Raw genomic sequence first — 8,223 nt, forward strand, 5'->3', positions numbered from 1 at the left:
TTTTTTTTTTTTTCTGTTTTTCTTCTTTATCCTGCCTCCTCTCACAGGCCCAGCCTCTGCCACAGGGTGGGAAGTGCTGGGAGCAAGGCTCAGTCCAGGGTGCCCAATGCCTGGAGACCCAGCACGGGCTCAGCATTGATTAGGTGGGCACAAGGTCCACGAGAGACCACCAGGAAGGGCTGATTGCTGCACGCCTAACTCATATTCCTCAAGGCTTGAACATGCCAAAATTGGGATAGTGTTGCCATCACCAAAGACATCTTCCTGCAGACAAATCCTCAGGATACTTTTAGAAAGTCTGTCGGGGTGGTATACCTCCTGACCCTCCTTTGGGCAGCACAAGAAAGGGGAAATTCATCTTGGGTTCATCTTACAGGTTTCATCCTTCCCTGCCATGGCCTTGCCAGAGCACACGAAGAGAGGGACAGTCCCCATGTGGGAGGCTCTCCCCATGCAGAAGAGCATCAGCAGTCTTTTCAATGGGCAAGCTGTGCAGGATCAGGCATGAGGGACAGATGGATCTGCAGACATCATTGGGATGCTGACACGGAAAACAGGAGACGCCATTCCACAGACTGAGGGAAAATGGAGCGTTTCCTCAGTGACAGTGCAGTGTGAAGTGGGTGGTTTAAGCAGCAAGAGCTGGGAAACGTTCCATGGCTGGCACTGGTGGGCACCTTGGCCTGGGGCTTTCCTTGCCCCAGTGGCAGCCGTGGCCATGGGGGTGGAGGGGTGAGTGCCAGGAGGGACACACACTGTGCTCCTCCCATCTGCCTCCCATCTGGGGACAGTTTGGTGACACCTGGCAGTTTGGTGACAGGGATGGACAAGGCACATCAGGATAGGGGACACCCCACGCAGGGACACAGAGGTGAGTACTGGGATACAATGTCTTCTTGGGCTACCTAAAAACATGGGCAAGACAAAATTAAGATAATAGAAAGTAGTTCTATTTATTTAAAGGCCTTCAGGTACATTGCAGGCAGCCCCTAAGCCCCTCCAGGGGCTACACCCAAAATGGATGACAGGTCACAGGTTTTCACACGTTTATAAGTTTGGTCCATTTCCATACTGGGGGTTGATCTTCCAATTACATCTTCGGGTAATGAAGTCATTTACCCCAAGTTTGCTCCCCCCAACTCACATTTCTTGGGGCCTGAGACAGTGAGATGTCCTTGATTCCCAGGCCTAGAGAGAAATTGTTGTGTCTGACCAAAATGGATCAGAAAAGATTTGCAGGATTACAGGAATTTAAAGATATTTTAAGAATTGCAGGATTACAAATCTATGAAAATATAAAAGCTAAAATCCTAAGGCATCAGATATTTTCCCACAGGATACTGACCATGGCACAGGCAAACCTGACTCAGTGGCAAAAGGGATCTGGGTGTGAGTGGCAGCATCATCCTGGGAGCAGGTAGGTACCAGGCTTTGGGCTCATGGGAGCTGCAGCAGGGATGTCCCTTGGCAGGGTATCACCACCACCAGCTGCTTCCCAGACCCTCTCTATCTTTGCCTCACTGGCATCTTGCTTTTCTTGAGCTTCTCATTTCATTGTTACAGTACAGCTGTACTTGTAAAAATTTGTTGTCTTGATGGGAGGAAAAAAAAAAAAAAGCAATTTACTGTGAAGAACTGGCTGAAAATCATTTTCTGAACCACTGCACAATTTTAATCAGATGACCATACTGTATCCAATCAAGGGAGGATTTGTGAGGGGGGCAGGGGGGTGTTTCACTGTGGCCTTCCCCAGAGGACAGTAAATCCAAGCTCTGCTCAGGAAGACGAGACATCTCAGGCTTCACAGCCTGCCCAAACCTAATTTGCACTAGAATTACATGGCCATTACTAATGTATACAGTGACTCAAATTGATTACCTTGCTATTAGTAAGAGCAACACACTGGCTTTGGTGATGGCAGCTTCCGACGGGAGGAGGACAAAGGGGCAAGAGCAAAGTGGAATTGTGCTTTGAAAGAGTACATGGGGGTGAGGGGGATGAGGGGGTGAGGAGAACCATGGGGGTGAGGAAGGTCATGCTCCAGGAAGAGTTCAGCACGAAAAAGAGCATGCACATGCCTGGACTTCACATCTTCTTATCACATGCTTGTCACATGTTGCATTAAAAAAGGCTTAATCTTCAGTTCCCTGAAATCTCAGCCCATGTAATGGGGGTGTCTCTAACCCAGGACTCCTAAGGCCATGGGAAATTCCAGGTCTCCTAGGGTTCTCCTGTCCATGTGTGCAGCACTGGGGGTGCTGCTGTGAGGTGGACCCCAAATAAGCTCCTGCACAGCCTCACCTGCCCCTTCCCAGCCTTTGTGGGGCACAGACTCACACCTTGCATCACCCACAAGCTCTGCAAGGAATATTGCATCCTCCCTTGTTGGTCCAGTGGCAGCTAAACATTCTGAGCAGTTTAGGGACAGTAGATGCACTTTAGCAGGAGAGTTCCCATCCCGCTTTCTCCTATTTCCCATTCCACTAAGGGCATGTCCCTCCGTGAAACTGGGAACGTGGAGTTCAAACCCCCAGTGCAAATCAGGCACAGGGGTGGTTGAATATTGGCCTCCAGCATTTCCAATGTGTGTGTCTGCTTTTCATATGATTTTGGGGAAGAACATGGGCTGCCCTGGACACTGAACACCTGGAAAGGGCTCAGGACAGGCGAGCCTAGAAGAGGTAGAAATGCTGTTCTGCTCCCAGTGGGACTTATCCCGATGGCAGCAACAGCAACTTCTTTCCTGAAATCTCCCACACAGCACAGCACCGATCTCACACAACGAAAACACAACCCTGGAGCCAAAACTCCTCTCCCACACAGCCACACACCGATCCCAGCTCCACACAAACACACATTTTACATTCCTGCTCACAGGAATCTCCCCACACTTTAAAACACCTGAAGACTGCAGCAGAGACAAGAGAGGATAAGGAAATTTCCATGCAAAGTTTTGCTGCTCCTGCATGGCTTGTCCCTATGCAGCTTTTCCTTTTAAACTTGCTTGACATTCTGGGATGCCTGTGACACAGGACAGGGAAAGCAGTAGGTGTTGTCTTCCAGGATAATACACACCAAGCAATCTCTGCATTTGCTCTTCAACCCTGGCAGTATTTGCAGGGCTCCGCAGACCCCCACAGGCAGTGGGGGCAGTGGGGAAAGGCAGCCCTGTCACTAGCACACCTCTCACCAGTGAGGTCCTGAACTCAGTGAACACTCCTGGATTCTCTGATTAGATTTCCCTCAGCTAGAGAGTCAGTCTGATGTATCAATAATACAGAAATACAGTTAGCAATAGGGTAGCAGTAGGAGTAGCAATACAGTTGTCTTCAAGATGTACATAAACCTTTATCTGGAGCTCCAGCACATCTGAGCTTGAGGTGAGCTGATGCCTAATGTCAGGGTGATGCTCTGTAGTCCTTCAGTTCCCACTGAAGCAGCTCAGGTTCTGTCCAGGAGGAAGTCCAGTTTGGCATTCTCCCTTCCAGCAATGCCATTGCTTAGGTCAGCTCTCTCACCAACTTTCAAATCTTCCAGTTTTAGCTTACCTTGCAACACTCTGTAACCAAACCCAAGCTTAAGCCCAGTTCTACAGCCAGGCTGTCTAATCCTTTGTGTCCTACTGTGGCTCCCCAGGAGCTGGGCATGGCCACCTCACTTTTGGAGGCACTGCAGCAACAGAGTCACAAAACATCCATGTGGACAGGAATATTATTTTTCTTAATATATGGAAGTAAAAGGAAGCTGGCAGGGAGATGGGATGGTCTTTCTCGTCAGATTTATTCAGAGTTTAGCTAATTGTAGCGAAAAGGGGGTAATTCTACTTTTACTAATTCAATGGGGATGTTTTTATCTTTTACAAATAACACAGTGGGTACTAAGCTTTTGCTAGAAAAGCTCTACAAAACCAACAGTTTCCAAACTTTATTTATTGGCATAAAAAATAAGGTTTGCAGGCTTCATGTGGATGCATCCAAAGAAAGATGAGACAGGACTCAGGGCTGTGAACACCAGCAGCTCAGCATATTCTCCCATTCCCTCCCTAGCTCCAGCCTGCCCCATCAGCTGCTGAGAGCTTGTATGGCATTTTATTTGTTGTCTTGGGAAATATTTATTCTTGCCACAACCCAAACTTACTTCTGTGATCTGCTAAATATCTCTGCTCTGTTTCTTAAGCAGAGTTGGAAGCTTTTCTTTCCAGATGTGTTTCCTGCCTCTCTCCCCACCCACTACTGATGGAGACACCGAGATGGCAGCCTTGGCACTTCTCAAACCAACATTATCAGCCTTGGGTTCAGCTCTTGGGAGTGAGTGTTTTGGGAATACTACGTTGCCACAGCTGTTCATTTTTCACTCAGCAGGAGGGGGACCTGCCCTGTTTGAGTGGCAGAATGGGAAAGGCCAGTTGCTCCACAGTAATTTACAACATGGGAAAGTAGGGGGTGTTCAGCACCAAGTTGCATCCCAGAGCATCCACACACACACTCTTCAGATATTTTAAGCAAACACTCAAAGCTCTGGTTCAGTCTTTTCCTTCTTGCGACGGCAAAAGCAGAAAAGCCATTAATTGGATGGGCAGATGGTTATTCGGAAGCGTGTGAGATCTGGCTACACCACCACTGTGTGGGTGGAGATGATCAGATGGACCTGCATCAAAAAAATAAACTAAAAAAAAAAAGAAACATTGAAACATTTCCTACATTTCCTTTGCTGCATGGTGAAAAAAGTTTTTCCCATTTGGCTGCAGAAGACAATTCAAAAACAACAGCAAAATTGCTCCTCATCTCCCCACTGATCCCAGTTATCAGCAACAGCACGTTGGGGTTTGTATGCAGTTCCTCCACAGCTGCACAGCTGGGAAACAAACACATGGGCACCAGGATGGCCACAGAAGGCTTTGGGGTTTCCTTCACCAGGCTGACAAAGGTTAAAGATGTAAAGAGACCCAGGTACTACAGTACCAGAGGTGCCACTGCTCTGCAAACTGCCTCCAAAAATCCCCTTCCTCTTCCCCTGCTGTCCCAGCTCTGCTTTACCTGTCTGGCTGGGGAAACCACTTTGGAGCAGCTTCACCAAAACCAGCCAAAGCAAGGTTGTTGTATTTCAACAAGCCCATTCCACCCACCAGCACAGATGACAAAGGCACCTGGCAGGCAGGAGACTTTCACATTCTCTGGTCTTTCACATTTTTCTGTGTCTCCAGCCAGCAGCTTCAGGGACAGCACGGCTCTGGCTGCCCAGTTTGGCAGGAATTGTACAAACTGTGAGTTTTCACCAGAAACATCAGGGGCTTCAAGTCTAAGAACCAAACCAAACAAGGCTGTAGAAGTATATCTGCTTGGACACCTCACTAAACCAGGTGGTGCACTGGAAGAAGCATGGAATCATAGAATTGTTGAGAAAGAAGTCCTCAAGTTTCTGGTTATCTTGGTGCATCTTCTGCCCTTCCAATTGTTGCCTGGTGTACCCACTATATGTCACTTTTTCAGGCAAGAAACTGTTTCTCCATAGTTTGGTGCAGCAGTCAACACAACTAGCAAAGATCCAACTTTAAAACTACAGGACAAATTGCAAATTGTTTTGAAATAAACCAACCACACAAAAATGAAAAGGAGAACTTTTAGTTCTACCTCCCTCTCCCTACTCAATTGTGTTTACAGATGCAAATCAACAGCACTGCAAGACATCAGTGCAGGGTTAAATCCTTAGCTAAATTCTCACCTAGAATGAAATTCATGAAGAAGCTGGAGACAAAATTGTCTTTGTAGCACATAAACAACTTAAGTGGTCAATGTGAATGCACTTCCAGACATTACCGTCAAAACCCTTATCTAGGAAAAATCATTAGCTTCATACTGCACTTGATATAATGCTTCAATATAATGCTTGAAACAGCTCATTTTAAACGGGTATTTCAGTATCACAAAGAGAAATTTAATCATGGGCCAGAGACACTCGAGCCATGTCCCGCATCATTTTTGGCTGCCGGGGCTGACACTGTGGAAGGAGTCTGCCCTCAAAAGGCCAAACACTAAAGTGCGCTGAGAGCAGCCCAAAGTCCACGAGCGCAGCAACAGCTCCTCTCGGCATTCCCTTCCCATCTACCTCTTGTCTCCCACCACTTTCACCCTGATTCCAGCCCAGCAGAAACAATCTAGAGCAGCCAGCCAAGAGAATATCAGAGAAGCACTGTATCGGTCTATGGACAGCCTAGCTGTCAACTTTCCCCTGTGATTTGGTTATTTATCTTGCTAAAACAAACGTAGAAGAACAGTAGAAGAACAAAGAACAAATTTCTCCATTTCCAGGACTCCTGCTGCTTAACTGCAGCACAGAGGTTCCCACTGTCACTACAGATGCACATGATTAATTGTGCCACAGGAATGACAGATGGACAGGGACACCAGCTCAGTTCTCATGGATATTGAATCAATTACTCACAGAGGTGGCTCAAACAAGTATGTAAAACCTCACCCCTTTGCCATAACTCATATTTCCTACTGTAAAGAAAGCAATTTTTTTTTACTCCATGCCTGATTCCACAGTTAATTGAGATCAGGAAACCAGTGGGAGGGGAGCAGGTGAATGGTCTCCTTGGCAGGGAGCAGCTCTGGAAGTGGTTTCATGGTTCACCACCTGCTGCTGCCCTCCGAGGGGAGCTGAGGAACACCAACCATGCTCAAACGGGGCTGAAAAGGATCCAGGGAGCCCCGGCCATCCTGTAAGCTACAAGGCACGGGAATTATGGTAATTGGGGCTTGCAGGAATCCAAGGGGGCATGTAAGGCCTGAAGAGGTTCTCTTAATGAGCAGCTGTCACCATAGCACGACTGCACAGGAATGCACTCGGTCCTTCTGCTGCTGTCACAGTGGTGAGCTCTCAGCAGCAAGAGATGGCACCTGGAGTTCCTCACACACACCTGGAGATCCTCATTCACATCTGGAGCTCCTCATTCACACCTGGAACTCCTCACTCACACCTGGAGCTCTCACTCACACCTGAAACTCCTCACTCACACCTGGAGCTCTCACACCTGGCGCTCTCACTCACACCTGAAATCATCACACACACCTGGAGTTCTCACACACACCTGAAACTCCTCACTCACACCTGGAGCTCTCACACCTGGAGCTCTCACTCACACCTGAAATCGTCACACACACCTGGAGCTCTCACACACACCTGAAGCTCTCACACACACCTGAAACTCCTCACTCACACCTGAAATCCTCACACACACCTGGAGCTCCTGACTCACACCTGAAATCCTCACACCTGGAGCTCTCATACACACCTGGAGCTCCTCACACCTGAAAACCTCACACACACCTGGAGCTCCTCACTCACACTTGGCACTGTCCCAAGACAGGTTTTTGCTATGGATAGACACAAATCCGTAGCACTGGTATCTGCTTCAGCATCCATGGGCATGTGAGTGCCGCTGGGGAGATCTGTAACTTCTCAGCTGGAAAGGAAGGTGGAAGGCTGAATTTAAAAATGTAAATAATTAAAAGAATGGGGGAAAAAGAGAATGCAAAGGGCAATGAACAGGTACCTGTTTCAAAGGGTGACATCATGGCAGTGCCCAAAGGCTGCTTGGACTCCAGTGAAGCACTCACTGGACCACCAAGCGCCACGTGAAGAATTTGGCATTTTGTTATTCCGGGCAACCCCCCACTCTGCACATTCTGCAAAGGGAAATGTGGCTTATTGTTTTGCAATTCACTGCTTTTGTTACATCTGATAGGATTTACAACCACAATTCCGGGCTAAAATCGAAATGAGCAAACATTTTGTCAGGATTTCACCCAATTTCTCTCTAATTCATGCGAGCAGTTTTATGATGTCCTTAGCTAGTGACATTTCTCTGGATTTAAATGTCTGGATTTTGAGTACATGTTCTTGGCAAACACTGAAGTGTCATGGGAACCACAGCTTGCTTTATGAAGTGATCTGCTTTGGGATACTGCAACTGAGCAGAGAAGGAATCTACAGAGTCCTTAGAACCCCCAGCTGATGATTCACAGTATTCAAATAATGCTTCTGCTTCATCCTTTATGAAAACAGCCCCATGCAGACAGGCACTACATGACCCTTCTTTCATATGAAAACTACTGAAGGTGTTTTTGTGGCACAAACTCCAAATGTCTATCAATTCTCACCATCAAAAAAAACCCAACCTAAATATTTCCAGATTTTACTCTTTCTTTTCAGATGTAAGAT

This window comes from Cinclus cinclus, chromosome 1, assembly GCF_963662255.1.
Source record: "Cinclus cinclus chromosome 1, bCinCin1.1, whole genome shotgun sequence".
In the NCBI taxonomy this organism is placed as follows: Eukaryota; Metazoa; Chordata; class Aves; order Passeriformes; family Cinclidae; genus Cinclus; species Cinclus cinclus.